At 35.1% G+C, this 17,469-nt stretch overlaps 1 long non-coding RNA gene across 3 annotated transcripts in view; it reads left to right on the top strand.

The window, feature by feature from the left end:
• LOC112134715 (uncharacterized) overlaps positions 1 to 17,469 on the top strand; it is a 47,769-nt gene that overhangs the window by 12,765 nt on the left and 17,535 nt on the right. Inside the window, exons 2-5 of one of the 3 annotated variants that reach the window (XR_008527914.2) lie at positions 7,459 to 7,560; positions 7,842 to 7,910; positions 9,083 to 9,123; positions 16,526 to 16,794. This is a non-coding gene — a long non-coding RNA (uncharacterized LOC112134715). The remainder of the gene's footprint in view (positions 1 to 7,458; positions 7,561 to 7,841; positions 7,911 to 9,082; positions 9,124 to 16,525; positions 16,795 to 17,469) is intronic. The other 2 variants (XR_008527913.2, XR_010141108.1) reach the window with 2 other exon arrangements.

The following is a 17,469-nucleotide window of genomic DNA, read 5'->3' as shown; positions in this document are numbered from 1 at the left end:
CCCAAAGTGACTTGGTCAGGGCAAGTGTTCAAAGAAATAACGGATAAAAATTTTTCAGGTTGGTGAAAACCACTTACCTGCAAATTCAAGAGGCTAAGCAAACTCCATACAAGATAAACACAAAGAAACACATACCAAGACATATCATAGACAAACTTCTGAATACCAGATACAAGAAACCCTTAAAAGTAGTAAGAAAGGGCCAGGCGCGGTGGCACAAGCCTGTAATCCCAGCAATTTGGGAGGCCAAGGCAGGTGGATTTCCTGAGCTTAGGAGTTTGAGATCACCCTGGGTAACATGGTGAAACCCCGTCTCTACTAAAATACAAAAAATTAGCCAGGCATGGTGGTGCGTGCCTGTACTCTCAGCAACTTGGGAGGCTGAGGCAGGAGAATCGCTTGAGCCCAGGAGGTGGAGATTGCAGTGAGCCGAGATTGCACCACTGCACTCCAGCTTGTGCTACAGAGTGAGACTCCATCTCAAAAAAAGAAAAAAAAAAAAAAAGTAGTAAGAAAGAAATAACACCTTACCTCTAAAGGGAACAATTCAAGTGAGAGCATGTTTCTCATCCAAAAACAGAGAGGCCAGAAAAAACTACCACAGTGAGATTCCAATACTGAAAGAAAAGAACTCTAAACCCATAATTCATACCCAGTGAAAATATCCTTCAGGAATGATGGGGAAATCAATCATTCTGAGATGAAGTAAAATTAACAGAATTCGTCATCAGAATACCTATCCTATAAGAACTGCTAACGTTCTTCAAAGAGAAAATGAATGATTAAAAGAAATTTTGAAACACTGGGAGTGGGGAAAGAATAATGGAAAGAATAAAGATAACGGTAAATACAATAAACTTTTCTTCTCATACTGAGTTTCCTTAAATAAAAAAATTAGATATTGCCTCAAATTATAACTAAAATTTAAATGGGGACAACACAAAACACTTGTGAAGATGTGTATTACCCCATTTTTATACCTAATAAAGAAATACCGGAGACTGGGTAATTATAAAGAAAAAGAAGTTTAATGGACTCACAGTTCCACATGGCTGGAGAGGCTTCACAATCATGGTGGAAGGCAAAGGAGGAGTAATATCTCATCTTACATGGCGGCAGGCACGGGAGCATGTGCAGAGGAACTGCCCTTTACAAAACCATCAGATCTTGTGAGACTTATTCACTATCATGAGAACAGCATAGGGAAAAACCCACCCCCATGAGTCAATTACCTCCCACTGGGTCCTTCCCATGACATGTGGGGATTATGGGAGCCTCAATCCAAGATGAGATTTGGGTAGGGACAGAGCCAAACCATATCAGGATGCAAAGAAAATTGATTACTTGTGTATTGCTGGTGGTAGTGTAAAATCATGCAGAACTTCAGAAAATGAAAAATAATGCCATAAAGTTCAAAAGGAAAGAAATGGAAGTATATGTTATTATAAGGTTCTTATATAATATGTGAAATAGTATGCTATCACTTAAAGGTAGATGGTGATAAATTAAAGATATATATTATAAACTCTAAACTTACAATCAAAACAAAACAATAAGTTATGCAGTTATATAGGTAATAGACTTAACATATAGTTAATAAGTCAATGAAATCAAATCAAAAAAGAAATCAGAAACATTCAATTAACTCAAAAGAAGGTAGATCAAGAGGAAGATATAAACAAAGAACAAAATGGAGAAAGAGAAAACAAATAGCAAGATCTTATCAATAATCACATTACATTTAAATGTTCCAAATACCAATTATAAGGCAGAAGTTGTAGTTTGAATCAAAAGCTAAGACGTAGCTGTGTGATTTCTACAGGAGAGCCATTTTAGATTAAAATAGATTAAAAGTAAAAGGAAAAAACCCCACATATCACCCTAATCCAAAGAAACCTAGACTGACTATGTTAATATCAGCAAAGTACATTTCAGAGTAATAAATGTTACCAGCTCCAAAGGGGGTCATAGTATAATAATAAAATGATAAATTTATAAATAAGACATAATGATCCTAAATACATAGTTAATATGAGAGCTTCAAAACATGAAACAAAAACTGAGAGACTATGGAAAAATAGACAAATTCACAGATATAGTCAGATATTTTTCACATTTCTCTCTAAACAATTGGTTGGATAAATAAAGAAAAATAATCAATGTAGCAAGTCTATTTCTGAGCCCCAAACCATATGTAATTCAAGTGCCCATCAACTGGTAGTATATTCATACAATGGAATACTACTCAACAATAGGAATGACTATTAATATGTGAAGCATATATCAACACAATTATGCTGCACTATTTATATTCACAGAAAGTAGGTCAGTGACTCCCCAGCAGTGGGAGTGTGGGGAAGAAAAGGAAGGATTTGGAAGGGGGATGAGGAAATTTGTGATGTGGTTTTGATGGTGGCTTCACAAGGGTATACACATGCTAACACTTAGCACATCACACACTTTAAATATGTGCAATTTATTGTCTGTCTATTATATTTCAATAAAACTGCTAAATATTTTTTGTAGAAAGGTGAATTCTGTGATCCATTATTGGAAAAGGGAATGATTATTTTCCCACCTCTCTTTTGTAGATGAGAGATAGGACCACTAGTTGTTTACTAATTTCAACCAGTAAACATGTCCTGAAATGTCAATCTGTCTTTCTGCCACAGCAGTTCTGCACCTCCTGAGTTGTTTGCATCACCCTCCAGTCATTCAGGACCACCAATGAGATTTGTGACATTTGGAAAACTGCCACCCAGTGCCTCCCTTCCCTAATCTGCTGGATAAAGTTAATAAGACTATCCTATGTTGCCATCATTTGTTTTGGGGATTCGTGGGTTAGGTGATACTTAATATATATGGAAAGTGTTTGAACAATGTTTTATGGAGACTTGTCAAAAACATATATTTTGAGGATTTTTTAAATATTGCCATTCAAACAGAAAAAAACTTCTCTGTATATAAAAGAAGAGAGATTCATCTGTATTTTATCAGCATAGAAACAACAAGAGTTGCCTATAAAGTCTTACTTCACCACCTCATTATCTGTTTTTTTTTTCACCACCGACTTGATGCCAGATAGGTTTATCTCATCACTCCTCTGAATTTGCTTTAGAAATCACAGTGACTTCCATCTTGCCTTCATCCTCATCTTATCAGATGTGTCAGAACCCTTTGAGGCTGTTGATCACTTCCTCCTTCTCAAAACATTCTCGGTTGTCCTCTTTACTCACCAACTTTATTCTCCACTTTAGTTACAAGTGTCTCCCATTTCTAATCTCTAAATGTTGAAATCTCCCCCACACAGTCCTCAGCTCCAGTCTGCCCTCCATGTTCACGCACTCAGTGTCCTCACACAATACCACGGTCATCCACAGCTAATGACTTCTCCATTTACATCTCCAGGCCTGACATTCCTAAGAGGTTGCCATTCATATCCTAAATTGCTTATTCAAATTTCACCTCAGGCATTTATTAAACATCTAAAAGGGCACATGTCAAAAAGACACTCCCAACACTCATCTCATCCTTGTCATTTCCTTTATCAAGACAAAATCCAGGAGTGATTGCAGAGGCACCACTGGTGTTGCTGCAGTCTCGCCTCTGATTATTAATGCAAGTAATAAAGGTCATTAAAGGTATAAATGTTTTTTTTTTTTAATTTTACTCTAGGAGGGAGGGTGAGCAAACAATTCCAATGAGGTGCTCATGGATAGCTTAAAGCAGGAGATGATTTTTCAACTCAACTTTGAAGAATGAGAAGCAATCAATAGCAGTAATATTCATAAAGGATTTTTAGAAAAGTGTTCTAAAATAGGTAAATTGGAAAGCAATGATATATCAGTAGAACACTGGATTCAGAGACAGGAGAAGGGTATAAAAGTGGTGAAAGGCATTACATGAAGGTGGGTCAGATTCTAAATAACTTTGAGTACCCCAAAAGGAGATTAGACTAATTGAAGGTTTTGCAGCACAGCATTGAAAGTTAGGGGGAAAAAATCTAGAACCATGTGGAAAAGAGATTGGTTGAGAAGTAACCTGAGGTCAAATAAGACTAGTTATTAGTAGCAGTAGTAGTCCAAATGCAATGTGGAAACAAAAACAAAGACAGTGGCATTGGGCGGCAGACATAGAATGATTTAGAAATTATTGAGAAGGATCTAGCGCTAACCTTGCCTCATTCTGGACATTAGTTTCTTACAGTTGATCTGGATGAAGTCACTAAATGGAGTTTTCACATGTAAAAAGGGAGTAACAAATGTGAGCTAGATCAATGAGTTAAGACATTAATGTGTCATTAGTGGCATAACATTCGAATCGCTTGGTATTAAAAATATTTTTTAAATACCCATTCTCACCACATGCTGTATTTAAGATTGGGGATTATAAATAAAATGATAATTTTCATTAAGAAATGGGTGGATTCCAGATAACCCAAGAAATCATTATTCTTCTCAGTTAGTTTATCCATTCTTCTATTGGTGGATGTATTTGTTGCTGACAATTTGGGGAAATTATGAATAAATTAAATAATTATCAGTAAAACTGTTACAAACATTCATGCCTAGAAGTTTATATTGGCATAGTTTTTTTAAATCAATTGGGTAAATAACTAGAAATTCAAATACTGGACTATGCTCAGTTTTATAAGAAACTGTCGAAATGTCTTCCAGTGGTTGGACCAATTTACAGTCTCACTGTCAATAAATGAGGGTTTCCAATGTTTTGCAGAGTTGCCCCTAGTGGTTATCGTTAGACTTTTACATTTGAACCATTCCAATAAATATGTAGTGATATCTCATTGCTGTTTTAATTTTCATTTCTCTAATGATGAGTGAATGCTGAGTGTCTTCTCATATATGCCTATTTGCTATCATCTTTATAGTTTTTTGGTGAGATGTCTTCTCAAATCTTTTTGCCTATTTATTAATTAGGATATTTGTTATTGTTGAATTTTAAGAAATTTTTTGCATATTTTGGGGATAATGTTTTTAAATCAAATATATGATTTACAATGATTATTTCAAACCGACTTCTTATCTATCACTTATATAACTACTTTAACCCGAGAAATAATCTAATGTTTACAAGATATGCTATTGACAATTTTTTTATCTTTTGACCGAATAAACTGGTAATTTCATGTTAATTTTCAATAGCTTTGGTTTCAACATAAGGGTTTAAGTGGTTTTAAAATGATCTTATATTACTTCTCTTTATCTCAAGATAAAATTTAAAACTTTAATCTGAGTTCTTTCATGATGTGTTTAGATTGTTTCTAAGATAAACACATGAACAAATATTATTTTAGTTATAGTTCCAAGCACACTTAATATTTTGTATTGAGACTGGATGTGCGTTTTTTTCTTAAAAGTCTCTGCCAAAAATATGAATATCATGAGATAAAGGTATATTATTATGCATGTACAAAGATTATAAAGGTATCCGTCAAAATTTTTAAAATCATTATTTTCAGAAGTGTTGAAATAATAATTTAATTTATTTTATTTAATTTACAGGTCTGTTCTAATATTTCTTTAATAATCAAAAGTAAATGTCTTATGGTGTTTATTTTTTAATAAAATGTTACTTTAATTGGTGTAAATCATTGTATTTGACTAATATAATTTTTACATTTTTCATTTGAGAAGTAACTATTAAATAATATAAACATGCTATCTTCCAAAGCATGTGAAACAAATAACAAATATCCCTTTATACGAAGCTACAAAAAGAATTACATGTGAGGTAAAATCATTTCTGTCATTCATAACACGGGAATGCAACTTATAAATGTGACAGGGTAGGTGGCTCACACCTGTAATCCCAGCCCTTTGGGTAGCTGAGGCAGGATGATCACTTGAGACCAGAAGTTCAAGACTAGCCTGGGCAACATAGTGAGACCGTTTCTGCAAAAATAGAGAATATGTCATAAAAACTTAAAAAATTAGCCAGGCATGGTGACGCATGCCTTTGGTCCTAGCTACTTAGGAAGCTGAAGTGGGAGGATTGCTTGAGCCCAGGAGGTGGAGGCTGCAGTGAGCTTTTATTGCACCACTGCACTCCAGCCTGAGTGACTGAGTGAGACTCTGTCTCAAGAAAAAATAAAATAAAATAAAAGATCAGATAAAACAAAAAGAAAGAAAAAAGTAACTTACAAATGATACTATAATGAGAGTGTTAGAGAGAAATGTGTTATCTTTGGTCATTTCATACAATAAATCAGGATTTGAAAGAGAATCCAGAGTCACAGACTCTAAAATTAGTCTCTTTGATTCTCAGAAGGGAAGAGACCAGCTGAGAGGCTGTGATCTGTGCACCCTGTGTTGAGGCAACATCCCTACTTCTCATGGAGTCACAGACAACATTAATTTTCTCCTGCTAGTTTGGAAAAGAAGAGCTCTAGCGCAGATTTGCTGTCGCTCCTCCTAGGAGCATCCCCAGCATTCCAGTCATAATACAGCATCAAGAGATATTCAACATCCAGTGCTGTCTCCCTCTCCAGATACTTTCCTGAGCCAAGTGCACTGCCATCTGGCAGATGTAGAACACATTGTCCAGGGTTCTTGGAAGGTTAGGTTAGATGCAGTTCAGATAGCACATTATAAAGAAAATCAAAGAATTGCTTAAAAATGCCTCAATCTTTAATTTAGAGCTGTTACTTGGCAATTAACTGAAACGCAAATAACCATGTATACATTGCTTTTCTCCCTAAAATAGCCATGTCAATATCATCTGCCTATGTGACTACATAATTTCCTATGTTCTACACACCTTTTTAGATGATTAGTGAAGACTGTGACTATAAATGCCTCAGGTCAACACCTGAACTCTCCAGATCATATTTTTTCTCCTGATGTCTGAATGTATTATGAATTTCTTTGTTACCAAGCCATATTTAACTGCTTACAATATTCTCAATACAGTGCTCCAGTGATATGATAACTAAATATAACTTTAATTTAGTTTGCCAAATCCAATTTGCGATCTTAAATTTTTCTAACCACAGGAAATCATAGATACAACTTTTGGAGTGCAGTGGTGCAATCTCAGCTCACTGCAGCCCCCACCTCCCAGGGTCAAGCGATTCTCATGCCTCAGCCTCCTGAGTAGCTATGATGACAGGTGTGTGCCATCACGCCCGGCTAATTTTTGTATTTTTAGTAGAGACAGGGTTTCACCATATTGCCCAAACTGATCTTGAACTCCTGGCCTCAAGCGATCCGCCTGCCTTGGCCTCCCAAAGTGCTGGGATTACAGGTATGAGCCACTGCACCCAGCACTAAATCATGGATATAACTCTCGACTTCAAGGAGTTTGCTATTAATTTGTATAAATGAAAAGAACATTGGTGGCAATACCAGAAAATTAATCAATAATCCATCAGTGTGTCAAAATGTAATTTTAAAATAATGAAACAATTCTGCTTACACTCACATTGTTTATCTTTTACAGAGATGTGTAACCAATAAAAGTATGATGAATTCTGCTGCCTCTGCAGAATACAATCAGGACGTTAAGAGAGGACAGTGAATCAGGAAATGAAATACAAGGGAGGTCAGTGTTGTGGTCCTTCACTGATAAGCTGTATGGCTGTTAGGAAGTTCTTAGTAACTTTTTTGAAAATTTAAATATTAAAATTAGAAATGGTAATACAAGGATAGAGGGATTCTGTGAAAATAAATGAGAATGGACGATGAGAACCTCTGTAATGGCATTACATACATAAAGGTTCCTATTGCCTAGGGAGTAAGAGTCAGTTAACCTTTCTATTCTTGTTTCACCTATGTCTTAATAAGTTGTATAAAATATATCATTGTTCTCTCCCTATGATACAGTTTCTCAGAATAGAAGAACAAAATTAATGGACTTGACCTTCCTCACAATGATGCTGTAAAGACTTATGAGTTAAGTTTTATAAAACACTAGCAAGAATATAGTGACATTCTCATTAATTATAAACATACACGTTATAGAAGGCCATGTTGAATGAAATCATTCTTTTATGTTTCACATTGACGCCTATGAGAGCAGTAGTCTGAGCATATACTTATTAGCCCACTATATAAAATTGTACCACATATACAAGAGAAATGGTTGCGCCATTGTAGTTTTGTAATTATATTAATGAAGTAATTTTGGACAAAGGTGACTGGTATTAATGTGTTAGTTCCTGTAGTTACCTGTGTGGCTTTGGGCACCTTTTCCCACATGACTGGTGGATGTTTTCTTGTACTGCCTGGATTCTTTCTTCAAGACCAGGTACTCACTTTCCCAACTGCTGGGAGCTAGCAGCTAAATATTTCCAAAAATCTGTAACACACCATTGCAAATATTTTCTGTCAGCATATCAATAGCCTAAATTTTATTAATGGTGTATTTCACTGTACAGATTATTCTTAGCTTTCTTGTGGTAAAATTCATTAAACTTGTATTATAGAACTTGTTTTTAGGTATGTTATTTGATTAAAAACATGTTCATTCTCTGTTTTTCTGATGCTTTGACCACTGTGTTTTATTAGTATTTAAATGTAATGAAAATATTACCTTGAGTGATGATAATTTATATTATTAAATGACAGCTGGTTTTCCCCAAATCATTTTTTAGATAATTTTCCCCACATAATTGAAATGTCTCATAATAATGCTGGCATAAAGTGTTAATCTGTTTGCTTTTATTTGTTTCACTGATTTGTTTCATCCTGTTATAATATCAAGGTATTTGTTTTAAGTACTTTAATCTATATAATATTACTTGATTTCTGGTGAGGGAAGTCAATCTATTTAACCATACTTAGGTTAAAATATAAACTATTTCCAGCAACCCAGAACTCTCCCTCTGCCCCATTTTAGTGAACACCCCCAGGTCAGAGTTTACCTCTATTCTTACTAATATGACTCAACATCTTTTGCTGGTTCTTAAAAGTAGAATAAATGGAATTATCAATATACTTAATTGTCTAACTCCTTTGGTTTAACATAGTATCCTTAAAATCAACCTTATGGATGCATTTATCCATAGAATGTGTAGCATTATAGTAACTGAATATATCACAATTTATTTTATATTTGTTTTTAGGCATTTGGAACCTTTCCAGTTTCTTCATATTATGAAGCAAGGTATTTGGAACATTATTGTAAAGACCTTTTGGGAGATACTTATCTCATTTTCATATATTTATAAGAATGTGATTGGTTGAACATACAATAGACATATATTTTTCTTTAATAGATACTGTCAAACAGGTTTCCAATATGTTATACTATTTAATCATCCCACCAACAATATAGAAGAGTTCCAGTTCATCCTTGCCACCAAAAGATATTCTCAATTTGCTCTGGGCATGTTTGTTTTATTCATAATGTATTTATAGTGGCATTTCATCAAGGTTTTAACCTCTGTTTTCCTGATTATTAATGATGCTGGACACTTTTTCAAATACCTATTGAGAATTTTTATATTTCTTTTAGATGCTTATTTAAGTCTTGCAATGATTGCGTGGGTCAAATAATTTAAAAAAAAGGAACTCACAAAATTCCACAGAACGCTCACAGTAAGCTTTCATTATAATAAAGACAACAGATACAAAACAGCGGGGGAAAAAAAAACAGCCAACAAACAAACAAATGAAAAAACATGCCGTCAAATATTGGAAGCCTAATAGATCCCCAGAATTTTCTCTTAAGTTATTCAGTATTTGTTTTATCTCTGCACATGGGCCATTATTTATATTATTTATGTATTATGTTATACATAAGTTGTGAGGTATACTGTGAGTCCTTCAACTTTGTAATTGTTTATATTTTTTTCAATATTTTCTGGGTTATTCTAGACCATTTGCATTTCCATACAAATTTTAGAAACAGTTTGTAAATTTCCAAATTATGGTGGAGCTTTAGTTTGGATCTCATTGAATATATAAGTACATTTTGGGGAGACTTGACATCCTAACAAGACTGAATATTGCAATCCATCAAGATGATAGCTTCTTTAAATTCTCCCAGTGATGTTTTGTAGTTTTCAATATATGAATTTTGTGTATCATTTCCAGGTTGAATTATAGGTCTTTAAAATTTTCATGCTATCATAAATGATGTTTTTTAAAATTCCCATTATTTTTGCTAGTTAGAATTACCTTTTGTATATTGACTGTGAATCCAGTCCCCTTGCTGAATTGACTCATTTAGTGAATTTATAGATGCTTATTAAGTATTACCAGTTTTTTTAAGATTCATTTATATTTTCCATGTGCACAACCATATCAACTACAAATAAAGATTTATTTAGTGCTTTCTTGCCTATCTTTATACTGCTTAATTATTTTGCATGTCCTGTTGCCTTGGTTAGGACCTTCATTCAGCACAATGTTTAATATAAGCCACGGTAGTCATCTTTGTCCTTTTACCACAATTTCACAATTATGATAGCTGTAGCTTTTGTAGATACCCTCTATTAAATAAGAAAGTCTCTTTCCGTCTCCATTTTCCTATAGGGGTTTATTAAAAATGTGTGTTGAATTTAGCAAACGTGTTTCAGAACCTGTTGGGTGTTTTTCTCTATACTCTGTTAATGTGGTGCACTGCACTGTTAGACTTTTTTTCTTCTTTTTCTTTCTTTTCTTTTTCTGTTTTTTTTCAACAGAGTCTTGCTCTGTCATGCAGGCTGGAGTGCAGTGGCAAGGTCTCCGTTCACTATAGCCTCTGCCTCTCGGGTTCAAGCAATTCTCCTGCCTCAGTCTCCCAAGTAGCTGTGATTACAGGCATGCACCACCATGCTCAGCTAATTTTTGTATTTTTAGTAGAGACGGGGTTTCACCATGTCAGCCAGGCTGTTATCAAACTCCTGACTTCAGGCAATCTGCCCTCCTTGGCTTCCCAAAGTGCTGAGATTACAGGCGTGAGCCACCACGCCAGACCTGACTGATTTTTTTCAATGTTAAACTCAGCTGCATTGCCAAGAAAAGCACCAGTTTGTGTACTACTTTTCTGATATTTCTGTGAATCTATTTTGCTAACATTTTGTGTTTTTGAGTTAATGCTCATGAGAGATATTGGTCAGTAATTTTTTTCCTTTCTCTCCCTTCCTTCCATTTTTACTTCCTTCCTTCTTTCTTCTCTCCCTCCCTTCCTTCCATCTTTTCTTTTCCTTCCTTCCCTCCTTCTTTCCTTCCTTTTATAACTACTTTTCATATATCAGTACCTGAATTAAGCTGGCTTCATAAAACAAATAGAGAAGTGTTCCTTCCTCCATGAATTTCTCAAAGAATTTGTGTGGCTTTGGAATTTGCTTCTTAAATGTTTGATAGAAATCAGGCCATCTTGGATTGGAGATTTTGTTGTGGAAAGAGTTTTAATTAGGAATTAAAACTTTTTAACAGACATACTTTTTTTCAGATCCTTCTGTTTTTACTTTTGTTAGCATTTTTAAGTTGTGTTTTTCACTCAAAAGCTTCTTTACAATTGTCCCAGATTATTAATATGCATGTAATATTAATACATACATATTTTTGTCCAATTTTCTATTTCTTATATTAGTAATGTGTATTCATCTTCTTTTGTTCTTTATACTTCTTGCTGCAAATTTATTATATTAGCCACTATTTTGGCCACATCACATATGTTTTCCTATGTTTTAATTATTTTTAAAATTAGTACACCATATTTCTTACTTTGTCTTCTCATTTTTCATTGATGATTTGGAAGGTGTTGCATAATTTCTAAATATGAAGTACTTTTAGGATTTGTTTTTATGATTCATTTTTTGTTTATTTCACTTGCAATCAGAAAACAGGCTTTGTATGTTTCTATTCTTTTCAATTGGTTGATATTTGTTTTGTGGCACAGTATGTAGTCTCTTTCAGTAAATGTTCCATTTGCAATTGAAAGTAATGCATCCTGGAGATTTTATTTTAATGTCAAATAGGTTAACATAATAATCATTGTTGCGGGAAGTCAGGGACCCCAAACGGAGGGACTGGCTGAAGCCATGACAGAAGAACATGGATTGTGAAGATTTCGTGGACATTTATTAGTTCCCCAAATTAATACTTTTGTAATTTCTTATGCCTGTCTTTACTACAATCTCTAAACATAAATTGTAAAGATTTCATGGACACTTATCACTTCCCCAATCAATACCCTTGTGATTTCCTGTGCCTGTCTTTACTTTAATCTCTTAATCCTGTCAGCCGAGGAAGATGTATGTCACCTCAGGACCCTGTAATAATTGCATTAACTGCACAAATTGTACAGCATGTGTGTTTAAACAATATGAAATCTGGGCACTTTGAAAAAAGAACAAGATAACAGCAATGTTTAGGAAACAAGAGAGATAACCTTAAACTCTGACCGTCAGTGAGCCGGGCAGAACAGAGCCATATTTCTCTTCTTTCAAAAGCAAATGGGAGAAATATTGCTGAATTCTTATTCTCAGCATGGAACATCCCTGAGAAAGAGCATGTGCGCCTGTGGGTAGGTCACTGAACTGGCCCCCCTGGGCGTAAGCCATCTCTTATGGTCAAGGCTGCAGAGATGAAATAAACTCCAGTCTCCCATAGCGCTCCCAGGCTTATTAGGAAGAGGAAATTCCCGCCTAATAAATTTTGGTAAGACCGGTTGATCTCAAAACCCTGTCTCCTGATAAGATGTTATCAATGACAATAGTGCCCAAAACTTCATTAGCAATTTTAATTTCACCTCAGTAATGTGATCCTGTGATCCTGTGATCTCGCCCTGCCTCCACTTGCCTTGTGATATTCTATTACCCTGTTAAGTACTTGATGTCTGTCACCCACACCTATTCACACACTCCTTCCCCTTTTGAAAATCTCTAATAAAAACTTGCTGGTTTTTGTGGCTTGTGGGACATCACAGATCCTACCAATGTGTGATGTCTCCCCCGGATGCCCAGCTTTAAAATTTCTCTCTTTTGTACTCTGTCCCTTTATTTCTCAAGCCGGCCGACGCTTAGGAAAAATAGAAAAGAACCTACGTGAATATTGGGGCAGGTTCCCTGATAAATCATGTTTCAATTTTCTGTATGTTTACTACTGTTTCTGCTTCATTTATCAGTTATTGAGAGAAATGTGTTAAAATTTACAACAATGTCTGTGTGTGTGTCTATTTCTTATGTTTGTTCTGACAATTTTAGCTACAAAATTTGAAGATATGATTTTAAGATCTTAAGATTTTAGGATTATAATATTTTTGTTTTGAATTATCTCATTCATCATTATAACTTACCTGTCTTTATAACTAATACTGTTTGTTTTAAAGTCTCCTGTGCCCAATTCCTAATAAAGTCACAAAAACATCTTTTTAATATTGTTTGTGTGCTGTGTCTTTTCCATGTGTTTACTTCAGTTATTTGTGTCCTCTATATTGTGTTTCTTATAAACAACCAACAATTGTGTCTTTTTTTGACATTGAACCTGACAATCTTTGTCTTTTTGTAGACAAATTAATTTATATACATTTAATATAATTATTGATATATATCGGTTTTAACTGTATCATATTTTCATTGATTTTTAAAAATTATCTTCTCTCTCTTTTTGGTTCCCCTCTTTTCTGATTTCCTTTCGGATAATGCAAGTTTTTATTAAATTATTTTATTTTATATCCTCATTTGGGTTACTATTTATATTATGGCTTCATGAGAATTTCATATACATGTTTGATTCATTGGAGTTTTCTTTAAATTGATACTTTTACCATTTCCTATATAAATCAAGAAACTTACCTCCATTTATTGTTATTCCTCCTTTCCATTCTTATCATAGATATTCTGTTACTATTTATGTAGTAAAACCCTTAAAACATAGTTATTAGTGTTGCTTTATTTAGTCAAATGTATTTGATCCTTACCCACACATTTGTCCTTGCAAGTGATCTACATTCTTTCATGCATGCAATAGACGAGGTTCAATCAAGAAAGTAGAACATATGTGGGATATTCAATAATGGATTTCATAAAGGATTTAGACTTTGCTTGCTGAAATTGTTGGAAAACCTGGTAAAGAGGAAATCTCAATGGAGACTTTAGGGTATAAGAGGAGTTACCAGTAAAGCAAACTAAGAAGCCCAGGCTGTCTAACTGCTGAAGTGGGACTTCAAATAAACTACTGGTGGAGTGGTCTTTGGGAAGCTGCTGCCTCTGTGATTCAGAGTAGGGTTTCTGGTAATAAGTCTGGGCCACAGTTGATCACCTGGGAGTACTGCAGAGAAGGGAGAAGGCAAGCTGGAACTTTGGCCTCAGTCAAGTTTCTCATGGAATCAGGGCAACCTTCCAAGAGTAATTGCTCTTGCATAACTTCTGCCCCTCCACATCAGATGTAGCTTCCTCTTTGGTACAACTGTGACTTGGAATCAAACATTAAAAGCAATTCTGGAAAATATAATTTCCAGTTAAATTAAGTCAATAATAGAATGAGCCAGTACAGCCCAACTTCTGTTAAGATGGCATCCAGGTACCTGTTTCCACAATTTTTAACTTTCAAACAATGACAATAGCTCAATTACTTATGACATAATTATCCCTCATACAATCAAAAACATGGCAATAAAAAAAGGGTATGTAAAGTTCTGTGACATGACCATTGGGTGATTTTCATTTTTCTAGCTGAGTCATTTGATATTATACAACATGTATACTGAGATATAGGATGATCCACTTTAACAAATATTAGGTTAAAAATAGGTTCATGAAGGAGAGAAAATGAAAGAAAATTGGTATACGCACAAACATATTCATATTAAAACAATGAACAAATATTCATAAGTACTGTACTTCTCATTTCTACAACTATTCACTTGGTTGTAGTTATTATTTATAAGTTATTTCTTTACCCATATTCCCTTCACTTTTAGAAAGTCCATCAGCTGGTCATGGTTCCTTATCTGGAGAAGTAACCAAAGCTTTCATCAATGATGGGTCTGTTCATTAAAATTCTGCCTGTATTGGGCTAATATAATTTAACATTTACATTTATCAAAGGACCTGAGTGAACTAAGAAGGATTTCCTGAGTTCCAGGCTTCTTCCTACTCTTACTGTGTAACAGAGATTCAACTTCCTTCTGACACCAATGAACAATCACTCTAACCCATGCAGCAATTGTATGTGCCAGTTGATTTCACTGGCCTGAGGAGAATCTGACTAGAATACTGACTAGAATCCTTCCAGAGCTTTTAACGAAACCATTGTATTTTCTGATCAAAGCATTTAATCTTTGGGAGCAAAGATTTGAAATCAGCAGGGTCCAAAATCGCAAAGGTGGGATACAAAAATATTGCTGGTAGGTCTTTAGGGTAATGAGAAAAGGAGCCACTCTGAGTTCCACATCTTGAACCCACACAAGTAGATCCCAACGATGGGAGGACGAGCACCATATTCTCAGTGCTGATTCAGTCTCACAAAGTGTCACCAGCCACTAGTGTCATTCAGAAAGACAAAACACTTGAGGAAGCTAATAAATAAGGAAATATGAATAAAGCATGAATTTAGTTACCAGTAATTTATTAATATTAGTTCATTCATTGTAACAAATGTATTATATGGAAGATGTTGATAATGGGAGAAATGAGATGTGGGAACTCTCTGTACTATCTCTCAATTTTTCTGTAAGTCTAAAACTTATCTAAAATAAATCACATTTTGAAACTCATTGAATATTAAAAGAAAAAATAAACAAGAGGCCTCCCACCATTCTTTTATTGGTTTAGCTGTGTCAAAATGATAAAGAATATGGTAGGACCAGTAAATCCATGAACATGTGCTTGTGCTGCACTTCATTTGGTACAAAATCACTCACATGTTCAGAATCAATGTAGTGTGGATTACGATGACATTGAATAATGTGTTCGATAAGCTCACAGAAGGAGATTTTGGCAGAAGTACTTTGGTCAAAGAAGGAAGGCATAGCCATATCTAGAGTAAGTGCCTATTTCACTGCAGAAAGTTACCCAATGTAATCAACCTGGAAGACATAGCCATATCCAGAGTAAGTATCTATTTCACTGCAGAAAGTTACCCAAGGTAATCAACCTGCTAAGTGGCTGGATTGTCTACTGAGAAAATGGTGCCATTCATGGTCTGTGGGCTTGCTCTTGGTAAGCTAAGCAATCCACAGTGGTAACCAGATTGATTTTGAGAAAAGAAATCCATGTAGCTGAGTCCATGTGTAATGCCCATTCCTGTTGTCAGGCACAGTTTGCTCATGAAGCCGTTGGTTGAGTTTAGGGGCATCTGAGGCAAGAAGCTCCCTAGCATCTACTTAAAAGCTTATCTTGTCCATCTGACTATTAAAACTCTTTGCTACTAAGACTGCTATTTAATGAGTATTTACATGAATCATAAATATTTTCACTCTCTGCGCCACTTTGGAAAGGTCATTCCATACCTTTTCTTAAAACCTTTTCCCCAACTTTCCAAATATATTCCCTCCAACTTCCTGAGTCTTGAGCCAGACAATAGTCTGTTATTTCTGAATCAGTGAGGATCCCTATGGCTATCTCTCTTTCTAGGTAAAAAGAATCACTCGGTGCCCTGCTCAAACGTGCTGCCCACAGAATAGAGGATGCAGAGCACTTCCCCCCATCACTGTTCTTCAGCATGACACCAGAGTGGGACTGCAGTCATTCAGATGTCTGCCGCTGGATAGTAACGGAATACTGTGGAGACCAATCTGAAAGCCAGGAGCAATTTTTTCATCTTCAGTCAACAGTTCATAGAGAATACTTGATGCAGGTTGTGAGAAGGAAAGCAATGCACCAGGAGTGTATGCTCTGGGAATGTGAGTCATTTAGTGGCAAAAATTATTTACTTGTGCCCAATCTCAGGCATAACTTCACCTGTTTGATGAAATGCTTGATGAGTTGGACAAATGCCATTCATGACAGGCAGGCAGTTCAGGCTTCATGGCAACACAGCAGCCCATGGCCAAGCATTTGGTCTCTAACTAGCCTAGGAGTAAATCAGAAGTGGTTTCTCCAACCGAGATTACTTACTGCAAGAGAATAGCACAGTTTTCCTCTGGTAAAGAAGTCAAATAATTTATCCTAGCAAAACCAAAAAAAGTACAGACAATTTTACAAAAATTCAACTATAGTTCTTAGGAAGACTAGGATTCACCACTGATATGAGTTGAAAAATGAGGAAACGCACAATTTGGTGGGGAGTCAACTCTTCAAAAATTAAGTTTACAACCTTAGATGAAAAAAGAAACTATAGAAAGACAAGAAAATATTGAAATTATACAAAAGGATATTTCTTATTCCACTTAACAAATATGTACTGAATTTATACTATTTTTCAGGCACTGTGAAAATACAATGTTGATCAAAATAATGGATATCATCACTACCTTCAGGGAGCTTATACTGTAGTCAGGGTGATGAGAATAATAAAAGTCATGCATCTAGACACATATACATGCAACACTAGGATGGCTAAAACACTGAAGCTTAAA

The sequence above is a fragment of the Pongo abelii genome, chromosome 7, assembly GCF_028885655.2.
Source record: "Pongo abelii isolate AG06213 chromosome 7, NHGRI_mPonAbe1-v2.0_pri, whole genome shotgun sequence".
NCBI classification, from domain to species: domain Eukaryota; kingdom Metazoa; phylum Chordata; class Mammalia; order Primates; family Hominidae; genus Pongo; species Pongo abelii.
This window is presented reverse-complemented; position numbering and strand designations above follow the sequence as displayed.